At 40.9% G+C, this 19,985-nt stretch overlaps 1 non-coding gene across 1 annotated transcript; it reads right to left on the reverse strand.

The window, feature by feature from the left end:
* Positions 1-1,165: 1,165 nt before the first annotated feature.
* Positions 1,166-1,284, reverse strand: LOC145404541 (5S ribosomal RNA). The gene has a single exon (XR_013898198.1). It is a non-coding gene; the product is annotated as a 5S ribosomal RNA (ribosomal RNA).
* Positions 1,285-19,985: the final 18,701 nt, after the last annotated feature.

The raw sequence follows: 19,985 nt of genomic DNA on the forward strand, positions 1-19,985 counted from the left end.
TTAAGCAACAAAACAACTCACAAACCAGTTCATTCAACATTCACCTTTGCTCTCACTCTTCATCCTCTTCCTTCTCTCCTCTCTGCCTCTCACCCCATTCACCTCTATTCTCATCTTCTTCAACCGTTCCACTCACCTCCCATCGCCCTTCCTTCTCATCCCCTCCACCCCTCTCCCTCACCCCTTCCACATCTCCCTGTCACCCCTTCATCCCTCTCTTTCACCCCCTTCACCCATTCTCTCACCCCTTTTACCTCACCTCTCACCTCCTTCACCTCTCCCTCTTACTCCTCTTCACCTCTCCATCTCACTCCTCTTCACCTCTCCCTCTAACCTCTCTTCACCTCTCCCTCTTACTCCTCTTCACCTCTCCATCTCACTCCTCTTCACCTCTCCCTCTAACCTCTCTTCACCTCTCCTTCTCACTCCTCCTCTTCACCTCTCCCTCTCATCCCTCCACGTCTCCCTCAAACCCCACTTCACCTCTCCTTCTCGCCCCTTCACCTCTCCCTCTCCTTCCTCTTCACCTCTCCCTCTTACCTCTTTTCAGCTCTCCCCCTCATCCCATCACCTCTCCCTCTGACCCGTCTTCACCTCACCCTCCGACCTCTCTCCACCACTCTCTCTCACCCCGTCACCTCTCCCTCTGACCCCTCCTCACCATTCTTGATCCCTCCTCACCTCTGTTGACCCCTCTTCACCTCTCTTGACCCCCTTTTTCACATTTCCCTTTAATTATTATGCATTTATGAGTAATGTTCCCTTCCCGTACAAATTAGCTCCTTCAGCACGATCGCGTTTTATATGTCTGCTCCTGGTCCGGTAGACGATGTTGTTGAATTTAGGAAGACACCCTAATAGTGAAGGAATGAAGGAGTCAGTGGCTATATTAAACAATTCTGCTATGAGATTTTGTGAATTAAACGTTCAGGAGATGATAGACTTAAAATATAAATGACGTCCTGGCGATTAAATGAAAATTTTCATGATAATTTTCTCTGCTGTTTGTCGGAAGGATTTATGGGCGGGGGAGGCCATCTTGCTTTACTGTTTTCCATCCATTGCCAGACGCCATGTATCCCAAACGGGGTGGCCAAGGGCTTAGAGTTATTGTTTAACAGGGAGGGGCACTAATCCTCCACCAACCCCACTTGACACGTAGGGATGCCAACAGCATCTGGTGTTCCCAGGCGGTCACCCATCCAAGTACTAACCAGACCCAACGTTGCTTAACTTCGCTGATCGGACGGGAAGCGGTGTACTCAACGTGGTATGGCCGTTGGCATTGCGAGGATTCGAACCAGCGCTTGCAACTGCGTGAGTACAGCAGCTTACCAATTGAGCCATCGATTTAAATATGTATCGTTTTTTCGTCTTAATAGCAGGCAGCAGCGATAGGACGAGCATGATTGGCTGTGATCATCGAATTAAATAGAAATTATATTATATTGTTTTGGTAGTCATGGGCAGCTAGGAGAGGACTGATAGATCTATTGCTGTGCGCTTTCCTTTCTTTTCCTTTGTCCACTTCTGTTACCACTCAGTTACCTTCTAATAATCCTCTGTCTCCTGTACTTCTTTTTTTTTCCTTCACTTCTCTCTCGTCTTCTATCTCCATCAATTCATTCTCTACTTCCTGTTCTTTCCCCTTCTCTGCTCTCATGTCCTTTATAACCATTACCTCATAATTTTCTTCCTCTTTCCTCACTTCCTCCTTCCCTTTCATTGACTTTACACAGCAAGAGGATTAAGGGATGTAAGGGCTAGAAAGGAAGTTTGGCAAGTAAACCAGCTGGTATAAGCAAATTACTGCCACATAACAGACTCAGGAAATTGGGTAACAAGATCTTACCCGAATCTGGAGGAGTATTTTGAGCGAAGGTAATTTACCCGGTCAGCCAAAGAACTTATTTATTTATTTATTTATTTATTTGTTTATTTTCACTATCTCCCGACGATTTTATGCATCTTGGAGGAAACTTTTCGAATGAAGGAGTTCCATATAGCCATTATTAACCTCTTCCAGTGCGAGAGGCGTTTCCTGAGTCGAGTAAACTCGCCTTGAAATAACAAATTAAACAAGAAAGCTGTCACCGGATGATATAACGGGTTAAGCGTATATATGAGAAAAAGGTAAGTACTAGAGGCATACAGCACACAACCAAGGCCGACCACGGGAGCACGCAAAAATCTGAACCCACAGCCATTGAGGGGGCTAAACATACATTTTACTTTAAGCAGTAAAAGCACCTTACCAAATCAGTTCTTCCTGATAGTCTGTTAAACGGGCACTCAGAAAGCACGTGCCTCCGCCAAAGCAGCAGCATTCCGTTTTTTATGATGTTCGTGACCTTTTTTTTCTTTAACCACTTTTTCATCTAATGGTCCATAAATTTTTTTCAAATTTGGGGCAGTTCCATCAAAGTTTTCCTGTAATGGTGCCCACACACACACACACACACACACACACACACACACACACACACACACACACACACACACACACACACACACACACACACACACACACACACACACCAAAACAAAACATACCTCCTTGGCGGCAGTAATGGGTAAAGTTGCAGCATTCGTGGTTCGTCAGGGTCTATTTGGCTGATAGACAAAGTATGGGTGTCCTGTCCTTGTATACATTAGTCACCAGCCCGTGTCCCCTCATCATGTTGCGATGCCGGTTTGTTATGTACGGTAGCTCCTCGACGCACCGAGGCAGCGGAAAGAATATCTGAGCAGACATTCTCGCCGTTGTGGTATTAGATAGCCCAGTTTGGTAGATGTTTTATCGATGATGATGTGCGGTTCTGGATTAGTTTGCCTGCAGAGTGTGCTCTTGCAGGGTCGATATGTAGCTTCTTGACGTACCAAAAAGCAGGGATTTTACGGGCAGGTATTTTCAGTACTGATACGGCGACTCAGTTCAATAGGGGTTTCATGAATGTGCAGTTGTGGATGAGCCTGCCTGAGTAAGTAGTTCAGAGAGCGTTTTTAGGTGGCCGTAAGTACTGCGTGAATCGTGTACTCATGCCTAGTTTGCAGCTGTGCCTGGCTTTGTTCTTTTGATATGCTTTCTTTAATCTTTTAACACACTCCGCAGCTTCTCTGCTATCTGGGTTTTTTGTGAACTGATTTGCTGGATCGTTGTTGCACTGGTCCATGAGGTGGGGTGCACTGTGTATAATAACAATAAACAAAGCACACACACACACACACACACACACACACACACACACACACACACACACACACACACACACACACTGCATTAATTCACAGTTTTCTTCACCGTAGTATTTCCATTCCTTGCCTCGGTGCTAATGAAGGGAGAGGGGAGGAAAGAAGGTGAAAAGGTAGGAAAAATAGCCATTGCGTGAAAAGAAACCCTGGGCGGAGTCATTACCCGGGGAGGAACAATGGAAGGATTTTTTTTTTTTTTTTAATAGAGGGTGAGAAATATTGGGAGTTTTTTTGGTTTTGGAGATGGTGTATGTGTGTGTGTGTGTGTGTGTGTGTGTGTGTGTGTGTGTGTGTGTGTGTGTGTGTGTGTGTGTGTGTGTGTGTGTGTGTGTGAGAGAGAGAGAGAGAGAGAGAGAGAGAGAGAGAGAGAGAGAGGAGAGAGAGAGAATCATTAGCAGCAGCGGCAGCCAAGAGGAATATTTTGCTTTATCGATGTGGCCAAACCTCATGATTCAGCGCCTCCCTCCCTCCCCCCCTTTTTTTTAATATCCTGCCTATCCTCGTTCCTTTCTCCTCCCCCCAGTGCTTTTTGTATTTCATTAGCTTCATTTCTCTCTTCCTTCCCTCCTCTTTCCTCACACTTTTCGTCATCCTCATTAATTTGGTCATTTTTTTTCTCCTTCCCTCCCCTTTACCTCCTCTCCATCGTTTTTCCGTCATTCCTCCCTATTTACCTCTTAGTTACTCATTTTCCTTTCTGTCCTTCCCTCATACTTCATTATATTCCTCCAATTTGTTACCCCTTCTTTTTCTCCCCCTGGTCTTTCCTTCCTTCTTCTTCATCTTTCTCTATCCTCCTTACCCTCCTTCTTCCCTTAAATGTCCGCCCTTTTTATCATCTTTATCCTTCTCCATCGTAGTATAGTCCTTCATCCCTCCTCCTTCCCTCCTTCTTATCCAGCTTCCTATGTCCTCATTGCTCTCCTCCTCCTCCTCCTCCCTCCACCACTCCTGTTTTGTGTTTGTTTTTTCTCCTTCTTCCCTCCTCTTTCCCGGCTCCTTCTCTGTCATTCCCTTGCCTTCCCCCTTCCCCATCTTTCTATTATTTCTTCTTTCACCTTTCCTTCATATTTCTCCATCATTCTCCATTTTTCTTTATTTCTCCTTCCATCCTCTTTTTTTTTTCTTCATCATTCCCTATATTTCTCTTCCCCTTCTTCCCTCCTCTTTACCTCTTCCTTCCCTATCAGTCTTTTTATTTCTTTTTTCCTTCCCTCCTCTTACTTGTTTCTTCTCTGTCGTTCTCTTTATTTCTACTTCCATTATTTTTCCTTTCTCCTTTTCCCTCATTCTCTACTCAGAGTATTTACCTTGTTTTGTGATTCCCTTCTATTTTGCTCTCTCTCTCTCTCTCTCTCTCTCTCTCTCTCTCTCTCTCTCTCTCTCTCTCTCTCTCATTTTATCGCCATTACTCTCATTCTTATCAGTGTCTCATCACTGTCATCACACTTTTTTACCTTCCAGTCTAATCACCGATTTTTTTTCAATTTTCTGTCACCCCCATTACATCTCTTTCTCATCACATCTCTCCCCTCTTATCCCCCCGTCTCATTATCCTTCCCCATGCCTGTCACCTCCCCCCCATTTTTCCTCCCCCTCTCTCTCCTCCCCACATCCTCATCCCCTTTTTCATCCCTTTCTCATCACCTTCCTCTCCCCATTGCTCTCTTCCCCTAGACTTCAATATTAGTCAGGATCCTACACAATGGGTGGGTATAGAGCTTTCATCCTCCTCATCTCACACACACACATGTATGTACTGTATATCTTTGTGTGTGTGTGTGTGTGTGTGTGTGTGTGTGTGTGTGTGTGTAATTCACCGGGTCGGTCAGGATCACTTGATGGTCGTGATCGTCAGCTTTTACCCTCCCGGAAGGGAGCTGAGAGCTCATATAGTCCGATCTAAGGGCAAGGCTGTGACCTTCACACAAGCACACACCCGTCTCCTTGCTCAAGGGGGACAGTAACCACCCACTTCGTCAGTGAAACTTTTCGCAACCTGAGCGAGGCGCGAACTCCCGTCCACCAGTTGGCAAGCGAGAACGTTACCACTGCACCAGCGAGCGGTGTGTGTGTGTGTGTGTGTGTGTGTGTGTGTGTGTGTGTGTGTGTGTGTGTGTGTGTGTGTGTGTGTGTGTGTTGATACCTGTGTGTACTTGTATAGCAGCATAATGAGAGAGAGAGAGAGAGAGAGAGAGAGAGAGAGAGAGAGAATGCCCGTGTATATATGTGTCTGTGTTTGTATTAGCAAGTCCACAAATGGCTGACATATCTATCCAAATATTATCAAGATATTATGAATCCCACACCCATGTTTAAATCTCCTCGATGATTTTTTTATTTAGTTGTCCCTCTCACTCCTCGGCAACTCTAGCACCCTATATATTAGCTGACACCAGACGATTTAATTCAGCTGAGAGTGACTGTGAGACTCAGAGAGTTTATACTATAGTTGCTTTAGTTTAACGCGGGCCAGATTTTTTGTCCCTTGGCAGCTTATTTCATTCTGTTCAGGGGTAGAACAAGACAGTACTATAGCCCTATATCCATTGCACAGCATTTCTTCAGGATTAGTATCATAGTCCAGTGTTAATCTATTACTACAACTCGGCAATCAAGATGAAGAGATGGTGATTTTGGTCCAACTCTTCTTGGTCAGGTACTCTTATTCCAGCTGACACCAGGTGATTTTATAACTAGTAAGCACTTCACCACGACGATGCATTTTGTAATGTATTTTTCTTACTAAAGGATCATTATATTCACCTTGTGAGAGGCACTTGGTAGCGAAGGGATTAATGAAGGTCTCTAATCACCTTTAAGTCCATAAATCTTTCTTAGGTTGACTAAAATCTGCAGGTAGTAAAAAATAATTGTAAAAATATATAAAGAGTATAAATGTATATATAAATAACAAAGACGCCCTCACGCTCTAGAGCTAAACAGAGATCTTTATTTTGTTCATTTATTTTTTTACTGCTGTAATTAATGTCAGTCCATTTTGTTCTAGCAAGGACACCTCCTTGTTGTGAAGGTGTTAATCAGGGTTATATTTATCCCTTTCAGTTCGTGAAATCTCTCCAAACGTTAAACAGACTATCACTTAGTCTCCTATGACTCACTCCAAGCTTAATTCCTTCACTCCGAGGACGCATAATTCCACCGCTTTGCTACCACTAGACGATTTTATTCAGTTTAGGGAGATATTTTGCAGTGCGGACGTTGTTGACTCACAAATTCCTTCAGTTCTGAAAGTCTAATAATAATAATAATAATAATAATGATAATAATAATAATAAAAATAATAATAATAATAATAATAATAATAATAATAATATTATTATTATTATTATTATTATCATTATTATTATTATAATGACTAATAATAATAATAATAGTAGTAATAATAATAGTAAAACAATAATAATATAATCATCATCATTATCATCATCATCATCATCATTTACAGTAGTAGTAGTAGTAGTAGTATAGTAGTACTAGTAGTGCCAGTAGTAGTAAAATCAACATGAGGCAGCAAAAAAAAAAAAAAAAAAAATTACCGGATTGAAAGACTTGAATCCTCAGTCGGTAAATTAAGTATCATACATACCCGGTACTCTTAATTTTTCACCCCACAAGACACTGGTGAGCCTCGGACAGACTTTGATCTGGCCAAGTTAAAATTCAGGGTCTCATTAGTGGATACCCTGAGGTTAGGTAAATGAGTGAGGCTTTTTCTTATTTTAATATTGTAACTGAAAGTGCAGTTGATAAGATTACGGTTTTTTGAGCGATTGTTTTGAATAACCTTATCGCGCCTTTTTCCTCCTCCTCCTCCTCCGCCGATGCTATTGTGTGTTATCCACTGAAGAGTTACATTCCTCATATGAAATATTGGAAATACTTTCGACAACTTCCAAATATTTATACAAATAACTGACATTTACATTTACTTTGTGTTTATGCTTTGCGGTTACCAGTGTGTAGATATGCTTGTCCAGTGAAAAATGGAATTCATGCTTTGGTATCATTAAAATTTTTAAAAAGCCATGGACGTGATTATTTACATTTGCGTTTCATATACACAGTATATATATATATATATATATATATATATATATATATATATATATATATATATATATATATATATATATATATATATATATATATATATATATCAGTTGCTATTGTCTGTCAGATTTCACTCACTGTTTTTTGTTATTTTTTTGTTTTTAAGAAGTATAAATGTTGTTAATTATTCCCCCTCCCCCCAGCAATTACTTTTATACATTTATGTACTTTTCTCATTTCTTTGCAGTTACTAAAGTACCAGACAAGTTCCACTCCTCCCTTCCTCTCTTGCTTGTGAGGTCAGTGGTCTATCTCTGTTAGTCTTATTAGTGCAGAGACCAAAATATATAGTATATTTATATGCTACTAGTTAGAATGATTGAGAGATATTGATCTAAATCTATAAATTTTTATCATTTTAGGTAGACAAATAGATGGACTTAAGCAAAAAATCAGTAGACATGGTTTGCTTCTGCGAAGTGGTTCATATATTTTAAATTCGTTTTTAGTGTTAAATTATAACACTTATGAGGCTTCACGTTTTTGAGCTGTTATGAATCGTTGCTGTCTATAAATCATATACATGTATTTTGTAACAGACTGTTGGAGGAATATGAGATAGAAGCTTGGTCCAAGTCAAGAGTGAGAGCAGTGGAAATTTATTCATATGAGAGGAACATGTGGAGTTACGTGGAGAGACAGACAGACAAAAGACGAAGTGAAGAAACCTTGTGGTGTGGATATGGATGCGATAGACAGCGTTAGAAGAAATACACTGAGATGGTTTGGCCATGTGGAGAGGACGGAGTGCGAGAGACTAACGAGGAGAATGTATGTGATTAAGGTGGAGGTGGGAAGAGGGAGGTGGAGGTCGAGGATGAGATGAAGGGATGGAGTGGAGAGATACGTACATGAAAGAGGTTGGGGGGGGGGTGAGCTTGGAGAAGGGCAGTGAAATGGTGGGGAACAGGGCGACATGGAGACAATTCGTTTGTGGCCACCCCTTACGAGATTAACGCCCGTGGTCTTGAAACTGAGGGCAGGGGTTACCCTTCCCGCACCCCACTCGAAATGGAAGCTCACATCTTCTACGTAAGTGGTAATCTTGAAAGCGGGAGGGGGCACCCCTTCATGTGGGTTGGCGCGGGAAACAGTAGGTAACAATGATTAGTTTTAAATTTAAAATATTGAAAAGAAAATTACAGTTTATAAGGTTCATTTACAATATAATCTCTTAATGTTAGCAATTCTTACCTATTTTATTATTAAAGACTGGCATTTGTTCTTGAATACTCTGTGTATGTATACCATACCTGTACCATGGGGAAAATTCGGTGACAGACATAGCTCCAAAGTGGTTCATGCAGACAATTGTAACCCTAAGAATATGCCTTGGCTGGTCATACCGATTTTGATTATGTTTCTGCTCCAAATGCTTGTTTTTGCCATTTTCCCACCCAGAACCCCGAAAACCCAACAGTCCCCCACGACACTTGGGAGGGGGAGTTAATATGAAAACCGATCACGAGCACCAAGATTAAAGTTCAGATTCGTTCAAATCACACCAAAATACAACAGAAAAATATACCGCCAAAACAAAACAAAATAGTATGGACTTGTAAATGTTTACCGAATACAAACATGAGACTTCGTATTTCAAACTTACTGGCTATGCTCGATTCTTCTGTTTAGGTAATACTCGACCATTTTTTACTGTAGGAATCATTTCATGAACTAATCAAACTGTTTATAAAAGTATCATGCACCATATCTAATAAACTAATAAACAGGTTGGTAGAAATACTGAAAAAATATAATGGAAGTGGATACAGTATCTCATCTTTGTTTTCGTCTCATTGTAAATTAACCATCTCCGGAGAAGTGGTGAAGTCTTTTAAAATGATAAAAATAGGAAACGCTTATTTTTTTCTTTACACAATGTTTTTATCATTAAATTAAAATTCCCAACACGCACACCATAGGGTCCTTCAAATTTTACACAGTTTTCTTTGCACCAGGCTACTATAATATGACGAGGGAGCATGCGAAGGGGTGCTGTGAGACTCCCCGCAGATTCCAGTACTACGCTGGGGTAAATGGCTACTCTCCCATTCACTGGGAAATACTCTCCCTCCGTGAGTTAAGTGTACCAAAGATACGGATAGGGCAAAGTGAACGCTGCCTAGGGCAAGGTGAACGCTGCCTGCCCACAGTTTAAGACTACGGCCGTTAGTGTGGCATCTGGGTAGTGAAAAGGACTGGGGAATTTAAAGATGGCCGCTGAGGTGTAGAGGGCTTCGGTACACCACTTCCTTGCCTGTTAATTTTGCATATTACTCCCAAGCATTCTCTCTTATATTGTTTATATCCTTTGAATATCGACGTAGTCTGTATCAATAACATACAAGAAGCAAAGAATAAAGTGCTAAGGAGGAGTCATTGTGAAACCTCCAAAGCCACTTAGAATCCGAGCTTTTAAGATGCCGCTGGGGAATTAACTTGCGTGTCTGGAGAATTACTGAGCCATTAGACTGGATAACTGCAACACCCATCTTTAACTTCTTGAGTACAATGATAGCAACTCCGTATTTCGTGCTAATACCAGTCACTGAGGAAGAACTGCCTTATCCGAGAAGTTAAAGCATCTTTATTATTTTTCCTTGAGAATTTTGTTACTTGTATGTTCTGTAGCTCTTTCCTATAAGTTCAGACATTGTTATTTTGAATGAACGGCTTGTTCACGGGAAAGAGCTACAGGACAGGACAGTACTTTCAGCATTTTGATATTAACAAAATTCAACAGTTCATAATTATGATACATTACTGGGAGAAAATTACTATTAGGAAAATATAAGCTTGATATTAGTGTAACTAGTAATACAAAATCGTTTGTTTGTTTTAACATAAGTTAATTTTGATTGGTTGCTTCATGCTGGGGGACTAGAGTAAGTCACCTGGGTCTCTATTGAATGGTTCTTGGCATTTCTCATTGAGGTTTGAAACTGGGAGGAGTGTTTATTTTGAGTTCAAGTTGAAGTTGTTGGATTTAATGAAAATTTTTTAAAGTTTAATATCTAATAGTTTGAATAAGGCTATATATAATGATAAGTTTCATGCTGACAATATAGGACAAATAAATTGCCTCTTGGTGCTCTGTGCTGGGTCGAAAATTTTTATTTCAAAATGTTTTCAGAGTATTTTCCATTTTTCTACTTCTTTGGAAACTGTGATTCCCAAGATTACCAGCAGGTCTTTATATATATATATATATATATATATATATATTCTCCAGTCTTTAATATTTTATTTAAATCAGATTTTTAAATTTAAATTGATTGTTTTACTTAATTGGATTTTTTTTTTCACTTTTATGAAGACTTTTTTTTTTGTACTAAGCCTTTAGCATATAGTAAATAATATTATACTTTGGTATCATAGATTTATTGCCCAAAAGTTGCTATGCAACTTGAAAAGACATGATGCATTGAAGGCTTTCCTAACCGGAGCACTTATTATTATCAAAGAGCCTTCTTTCCTCAGTTTTTTTAATATTTCCCTTGTAACCAAAGGCAATCACTTGTGCCTGACTTGATCAAGATCAGTACAGGAAGAGTACAGGCCAAGCAGACTTGAAGCATCTGTACGATACACATCCATCACATTCTGTCTTCTTCATTTTTACTGTGTTTATATGAAAAATAATCAGTTTTGATTTAAATCATGATTTCTTCACTCTGATTTAAATCGATTTAAATCACATGATTTAAATCATTTGATTTAAATCATAACAACCCTGTATAAAATGTACGTGTGTGTGTGCGTGTGTGTGTGTGTGTGTGTGTGTGTGTGTGTGTGTGTGTGTGTGTGTGTGTGTGTGTGTGTGTGTGAGAGAGAGAGAGAGAGAGAGAGAGAGAGAGAGAGAGAAGCACTACATAAGCTCCAGGAGTAATAACAGTGTAGCACTCGTCAGTCCCTCCGCGACCAAAAACAAAGCTCGGCCAAAAAGTGGAGATTATGTGTGAGAAAATGAATGAGCGAGTGTGGCGATGTGAGAAAATGAGAGTGTGGGTGTGAGAGAGAGCAATTATGACATTAGACAGGGGGAAAAGCCAGGGGTCCGTCCACAATCCAGAGGACCACGCCGGTCCATTAGAAGTTTGGGTGAGGGGACGAGACGAATTGTTAAAGAGGCAGGGGAAGAGTGGAGATGGCGAGTGGGAGGGAAATTGGGAGGAGGAGGGGAAAAGAAAGGAGAAAGGAAGTAAGGAAGAGGGAGAAAAATGAAAAGGAGGGAAGGAGGGAGAAAGATAAGGAGTGGGAGGAGAGGGAGGGAGAGAGGAGAGAGAGAGAGTGGAGAAGAGAAGGAAGAAAGAGGAAGATGGAAGAAAAGAAGGGAAAGGGAGGGATGAAAGTACAAAAGAGGGTGGGGGGGAAAGGGACGAATGGGAGGGAAAGGGAGTAGGGATCAGTGCAAGGGAGAAGGAGTAAGGGAGAGTTAGAGGGAGTGAATGAATTGGAGTAATAGGGATGAGGTAAAGGACTGAGAAAAACGAGTACTGTAAAGGAAAAGGAGGGAGGGGGATGAGTATGGAGTATTAGTGAGAGAGATTCAGGTAGAGTTCGGGAGATTAAATGAAAGGGAGAGAGGGAGTGTTTGGGAGGAAAGAGGGATGAGAGAGAGAGAGAGAGAGAGAGAGAGAGAGAGAGAGAGAGAGAGAGAGAGAGAGAGAGAATAAGTAGTATGGAAAGGGAGTAAATAAGAAAGTAAAAGAGGGATGGGAAGAAGTTTGAGTAAATAATGAGAGAGAGAGAGAGAGTAATCCCCTCACTACGCCTTTTCCATGCTATTCTCGCAACCACCAGACCAGTTTTTTTAGCAATGGTTAATGGAGGCTGTCTTTACCTCCTCCAGTTCGATAAGTCTCCCCTTAACTGAATATAATCGTCTGGTCGCAGCAAAAATATAACATACTGTACACCATCACTATGACGGGGTATGGATGAAAATAGCTAGTCGTGAACACGTGATTTCTTTTTTCCTAACTTGGCCCAGATTTTCGTCCATTTGCAGCTTATTTCACGTACAGTAGCTAAAACCCAGGAAAAGACAAGACTACTGCTCCGTATCCATTCCAAAGCACTTCTTCGTGACTAGCATCATATTCAAGTGGTAATTATTATATTGTTTCATCTCGGCATTCATGATGAAGAGATGTTAATTTTGGGCCAAGTTAGAGTAAAAAGAGTATAGGGAGCCTTCTCAGCTTAGGAAAATACAGGTCCTAGTGTGAGAATGACTGGATGGTAGAGAAATGTGAGGGTAATGGTGGTGAAGTGAAACAGTAATGGAAGAAAGAATAAGTATGAGGGAAAATATGTGTGAGGGAACTATGTAACTGGAAATGAATTAGAAGGAAATGGGTATCTAAGGGAGAACGTATATCTAAGAGGGAAACGTACAGGTAGATCTGACGGGAAGTGTTTGCCTAAGGGGGAATTTATATCTAAAGGAAAATGTGTCTGGCGAAATTAATATCCAGGGAGAAGCCAATATCTAAGAAATTAATATGTAAGGTGAAATATTTGTCAAGAGAGAGATGTTGTATGTCTAAAGAATATGTAGTTTTATATATATAGGGAGGTATATCTTAAGGGGAAATGTATACGTAGGGAAAAAGTTGAAATTATTTAAGGGGAAAAAATATATCCAATGAAATTTGTCAAAGGAAAATGTACGTGTGAAGGGGAACTTAATTTTTAAGGGTAAAAGTGTAAGGGAAAAACATGTAAGGAATATTGTCTAAATGTAAATATTTTAAATCGTGTCTTTAAGGGGAAGTATCTGAGGGGAAAATGTATCTTTTAGGAATGTGTGTAAGGGGAAATGTGTTAATATTTGGGAATGAGAGGGAGGGAGTGGAGGCGAGAAAATTGAACTCACTGACCTGTATGTTTGGTTAGGGACTGGAAATGGTGTGAAGGAAAAAGAAACAAGAGAGAGAGAGAGAGAGAGAGAGAGAGAAAATTGGTTATACAAAGTCAAACACAAATGGAAGACTACTATTTCAGGACACGTGTTACTGATGAAGCACAAGGAAAACATTTATCACAAATAAATGATAAATATAAAAGGAAGATAAAAAATGGTCACCTTTATTCCGGACTCGGTATGTAGGAATTTCTGGTCAAGGATGGTGGTCTCAGCGGCATAGATTTTGTAACACCTTCCACTCAGCGATACACTTGCCTAATATACATTTTTTTCTCATTGTAGGTTACTGAGGCAAATATGAAGATTATGCAAATGTACATATGACGGTAGAGATTATGAGGATATACCGTGCGTAGTAAATCGCTAAGAAAAATGTATTTCGAAGTCTTCTGTGTTAATTAATACTATCCCTATCTGTTCCTTTCTTTTGAGTGGCTTTGGCGATTTCGTAGTGAGTTTTCTTGCCGATTATTATGAATTGAACCTTGGTATTCTCTCTCTCTCTCTCTCTCTCTCTCTCTCTCTCTCTCTCTCTCTCTCTCTCTCTCTCTCATTTATATATCTAATATCGACATAGCCTCGTTAGTGAACAAAAGAATAACTCGGTTTACATAAAAAATAATCAACTGAGGAACAGACGTTATGAAATCTGTATCAACTACGAGTGCAGCCAACAGGTTTGATACATGGCTGATGCCAGGACTCCATATTATAAATACAAATCATAACAGAAAGCTTGATGTATAGATAGATAGATTGATAAACAGAGCACCAGACAAGGTGTGGGAAAGGGAAATTACCTTGCAACTCTTTAAGTGAAGGAATACTGATATGCACACGAACAGCGCCTCGTGGTAGCGTTCTCGCTTGCCATCTGGCAGACGGGAGTTCGCGCCTCGCTCAGGTTGCGAAAAGTTTCACTGATGAAGTGGGCGGTTACTGTCCCCCTTGAGCAAGGGGACGGGTGTGTGCGTGTGTGAAGGTCACAGCCTTGCCCTTAGATCGGACTATATGAGCTCTCAGCTCCCTTCCGGGAGGGTAAAAGCTGACGATCACGACCATCAAGTGATCCTGACCGACCCTGTGAATTATACATACACACACATCGGCTTCTAGAAGCTTCACATCAGTATATTCCACATGACACGACCCCTGCTAAAATAGGAATTTAGGAAGCAGAGCTCAGAAGGAGGTTAGCCTTAGAATCGACAGGTGGTGGAGAGAAGGAGACTGGCTATAGAACCGGCAGGTAGTGGAGAGCGTGAATAAGAAGAGGGGTCCAACTAGACTTACTTAGTATATTAAGTCTCTGTATAATACATACGCTGCTCAACTTAGACTTTCTCTGAAGATAATAAATCAAGATCAACTCCCTGTATTCATCTTTAACTCCTCCTTCTCTTCAGTTAACTCAAGACTCACCTATTACAAGAACTAAGAGTTACATATATAAAAATGTTAGTTACAAAGCTTTAACATTAAATTAAATTTTCAATATTAACTATGCAAGTCCTCTTTTTCAACTATACTTCACTATTCATATGATTAATTATGAATATCTGAGTTTGCCCTTCGTTGTTCATCTGACAATGCGTTTTCTACTGACAATCCCTTTACATAATTCTTCTAAGACAAGAACAGTACTATTCCGTAATTTGCTCTTTATGGTAACTTTCATATAGGAGTTAGGTGGTATAACTAAATCATTGGTGAGATGGGCGGGAAAAACTGATAAATCGGTACTGTTACCTGGGTCTCTAATCCTGGAGGCTGGGGCTGGTGGTGTGAGTGGATCTATACACTCATCTGTTTGTGTATGTTTGTTTAAGCTTTTAATATTACCAATTCTTTTTGGTTCTCCTTTACTAATCGGTGAGGGCTCTGATGGTATTTCCTCTATGAATTCATTGTCAAAGTCTATTCCATTCATTTGTGGGAGTAAAGTTATTTTCTCTGTTCTCATGCATCTTAAGCCCAGTAACATATGAGCTTTAATTGCTAAGTTTTCAACGATATAGAAAAATGCAGAGATTGGTCTTGTAGTTTCTGTAAATCTGATGTTTAACCTTATCATTCCTTTTACTGTGATTTGTTTTCCATCTACTGTATATAAGTCTAAATCAGATTCTTCCAGAAAGGTTACTTTCTTCTTATTTCTAAAAATTCTATTTTTTTCTTCTTGTGTTATTAAGTTCACTGGAGAGCCAGTGTCTAAAAATAAGGAAACGTTTTGATCCTCACATACAACTGGTATCAAGATACACTCATTTCCCAACATGCCTCCTATGTGAATTTTAGACTTGCATTTCTTTAAGTTTGTTCTTTTTTTTGTCATGACTTGGTCTTCCCCTGATTTGAACATAGACACTAATTTTTCTACTGTTTTGCAGTTACTGGTCCAGTGCCCTTGGCACCCATGATGTCTACAGAAGGGACCAAATTCTTGTGTCTTGTCTATCCTCCTTTGCTTTGATAAAGCATTCATTCCTAGGGTGTCCTGGTTTTGCACAATAATGACATAGAATGGACCTATCTCTTGATTGTGATCTACGAGGTGACTTCCCATATTTAGTGGTGTCTGTGGCGCGAGATCGGCTCAGGCTGGGCAGAAACTTATGAAACTGCCTGTAGCCTGGTGTTTGTGATCGTACCCTTGACACGTTTAGTTATTTGCTCTGCCTGCTTTCGGTTCGCGATCGATTTTGTTCTCTGTTTGGGGTAGTTGTAGCTGTTTTCACAGCTGATACTGTCTCAGACACTCGCATTCTACTAGAATGTGATTGTGTTTCAACCATCCCTGCTTTGCTACACTGCATCTCTACCGCGTTCATTAAGTCTACCAAGCACATGCCTGGGGTGTACGCAATCGTCTTGGCGATCTTAAGGGTCCTATCAGGTAATTTACACAAGGCAGCTACATAACCAATGACGTCCGCGATGAGGTCTGGGGAGATCTTTCCATCTCCTGTTATCCAGTTTGAGTTTTCTAAGGTAGCTAATAATGTCCTTTTGATCATGGAGACATCAGCAGTTATTTCACTGAGCACATGATTTGTAGTGTGCTCCCTTACAAGATCTACAATCTTATGTAATTCTGGGATTATACCTGGCAAGAAGTTCATACCTCCAGAAAATTTCTTCAAAAATTCTGTTTTAAATTCATCATATGTCTTAGCCTTGAGGAGTTTATCTGACCTCAGTAAGTCGCTTGCCGGACATCTTTCCTGGCTAATGCAAGAGGAAAAAATAGTAAAATTTTCTCTTGTTCATCTTTAATATGTCTTTTGATGTAGATCTGCTCACACTGATTGACCAATGAAATGACGTCAATACGATCTTTCTCTGTGCCAGAGAATTTCGGGGCAGTTTTATCTTCATGATAAACAAATATCTGAGCTTGATCTGTGGTGTTCATTTTCACTGGTTGCTCTGTTAATTTAAGTTGGACTTGTTTATCGTTGTTTGAGGGAATAGTGGTAAAGAATTTGCCTGAGTGATGAACCCTGTTAAGTATATTTTCATAGATATACAAGTCAGAGACAAAGTCCTCACTTGCTACGTCAGAGGGGGTTTGCCTCTCATCATCTAGAACTGACGTATTTGTTTCTTGATCTTTAGTTTGTGGTGAATAATTTACAATGGGAGTGTTGCCTTGCTCTCCTAATTGTGTATCATCTGGTATTAACACAGGTGGGGGCGAAAATATCCCTGGCATATCACTTAGCTAAAAAGAACTCATGTTGCTAAGGTATGGTGTTATGAAATACGTCTTTTGCTTATGTCCTTACTAAACAGATGAGTAAATGAGTTGTAATAAATGATAGATAGTGACTGTATGAGTGTATATATAAAAATAAGTAAAGGAGTTGAATATACCTAATTTTAGCACTGAGAAAAAATGAGTAAGTATAATTACACCAACCTGATACAGATCGGAGAGACGTGTCGAAGCAACTGTCTATCTCTGAAGATAAATGCAGAGTTGAATGAAGATCTCCTCTCGATAATTCTAGGACTATGTTGATGGACGATATTACTCAGGAAATTCCATGGCCTGTTGAATGTAGTGGTTAACAGCTGTAGTCACAGGCGAACCTCATCATAGAACGTCGAATTTCCAACTCAATACTGTGGTTTTAAATGAGTATGAGTAGGAGCTATGTGAATAATGAGTAATGAGTAGTGGGTGAGAAGTGCCTGGTGTCAGTCACACGTTGATTGGCGTGGCATTGTCTCAGCATACACGCATGGTATGTTGTCTCAGCAGATACACATGGTGACGTCGGCTTCCCACACTGGTAGCTGTGGTGAGTAACTGAGTAGCGATGAGTAACCTGGGTGAGGAAAGGTGAGTAAGATGCATTATAAATGTGGCTCTGGTGTTTTGCTGTGTGTCTTGACCTCTGCGTCAGCGATAGAGGTAGGTGGGAGAGAGTGTTGTTTTTATTTTTGTGCTTGTTGCTCTGGTCTTTCTTTTCTTTTACTTGCTTTGTTTTTTATTCTTCTTGCTGCTGCTTGAAGTTGCGTGAAGATTATAGAGTTGTCTTGTAGACTTGTTATTTGTAATTAATCGTAGAGCTTGTTGATCCTCACTCGTAACTCGTCGTTGCTACTGTATGCTCGTAGACTCGTAGGCTCATAGACTCGTAAGCTTGTAGACTTGTAGGCTCGTAGGCTCGTTCGTTACTGCCAACATTTAATGTTTAAGCTTTGTAGCTAACATTTATATATATATGTAACTCTTAGTTCTTGTAATTGGTGAGTCTTGAGTTAATTGAAGAGCAGGAGTTAAAGATGAATACAGGGAGTTGATCTTGATTTATTATCTTCAGAGAAAGTCTAAGTTGAGCAGCGTATGTATTATACAGAGACTTAATATACTAAGTAAGTCTAGTTGGACCCCTCTTCTTATTCACTCTCTCCATTACCTGCCGGTTCTATAGCCAGTCTCCTTCTCTCCACCACCTGTCGATTCTAAGGCTAACCTCCTTCTGAGCTCTGCTTCCTAAATTCCTATTTTAGCAGGGGTCGTGTCACGTGGAATATACTGATGTGAAGCTTCTAGAAGCCGGTGTGTGTGTGTATGTGTGTGTATGGTCACGAGGCGCTGTTCGTGTGCATATCAGCATTCCTTCACTTAAAGAGTTGCAAGGTAATTTTCCTTTCCCACACCTTGTCTGGTGCTCTGTCTATCTATCTATCTATACATCATGCTTGCTGTTATGATTTGTATTCATAATATGGAGTCCTGACACTACTGTATCAAGTGTAGTGCATCATCGAACATTGAAAAACGCACATTATATCTTGCTTTTACTTGTGACAAAAGGTTCCAGGTACTTGAGACAGTCGCGTGCTTCCTTTGTTCTTTATTCTTCACTTTGTTGTTCTGGTAGAAATTTAAGAATTCTCACATCCGAAAATGACCAAAAACAATGTCCATTTTTCACAAAGTGTCTTACCCCAGCCTCATGTCATCACCCATTACTACCACCCCTCCCCTCACATCGCACCCACTTCTCTCTACCCACTCTATCCTTCATCTGCCCCCCCCTCCCCATCCCAAGGTCTAAGCTTCTAAGTTAACTCTGTCACCGCCGCCAACGCCATGGTTTGCACAACGTCCTTCATATTGGAGTGCCCGCCTTCCTCCTTTCCCCACAACTCAGCAACATCTTAGCCGTCTCATCCCCTCATTTCCACCCACCTCACCCACTTCTTATTCCTCCTTAACAGTGCTTGACACCACCACCACACCACCTAACACCACCACCACCACCACGCCATCTATCACCATCATCATGTCACCACTGCCACACCACCACATCACTACCACCATACCACATGACACCACCTGCACATCTCTACTACCTTACCACATGACACCACCACCATGCCACCTGACACCACCACAACAGCAACTGACACCTCTCCCACATCACTTGACATCACCACCACCACCATCATCACCACCACCACCTAACACCACCACCACCACGCATCTATCACCATCGTCGTGTCATTACCGCCACACCACCACATCACTACCACCATACCACATGACTCCACCACCACACCACTACCACCACATCACATGACACCACCACCATATCACTATCTTTATACCATACTAGCCGAAAAAGTCCGTCCTCCGGACGGACATTTTCTGCTAGCTCCTGCGGAGGGCTAATCAGGCCTTCGACCAATAAAAACTTCTCAACATACAGTACAATTAATCCCAATAAATTATATAACAAAACATTCCCTGGATCATGCTGATTCAGAATATGTATCATATGTGGGGGTAGACCCCAAGGGAGCCAAGTTTATAGGTAACAAACATACAAACACAAGCCATTATTATTATAAATGACACAACCAGCATGCCACCTAACACCACCACAACAGCAACTGACACCACTCCCACGTCACTTGACATCACCACCACCACATCTCCTGACACCATCATCACCACTACATCACCTAAAGCCGCCATCAAACCACCTGATACCATCACCACCAAACCACCTGATACCACCACCACCAGACCACTTCATATAGCCACCACCAAACAGCCTGATATCACCACCATCACCAGACCACATGATACCACCACCACCACTAAACCACCTGATACCACAACCATGACCAAACCACCTCATACCAC

The sequence above is a fragment of the Coenobita brevimanus genome, chromosome 63 (assembly GCF_032717465.1).
Source record: "Coenobita brevimanus isolate Jiangsu-jjx chromosome 63, ASM3271746v2, whole genome shotgun sequence".
Taxonomy (NCBI): Eukaryota; Metazoa; Arthropoda; class Malacostraca; order Decapoda; family Coenobitidae; genus Coenobita; species Coenobita brevimanus.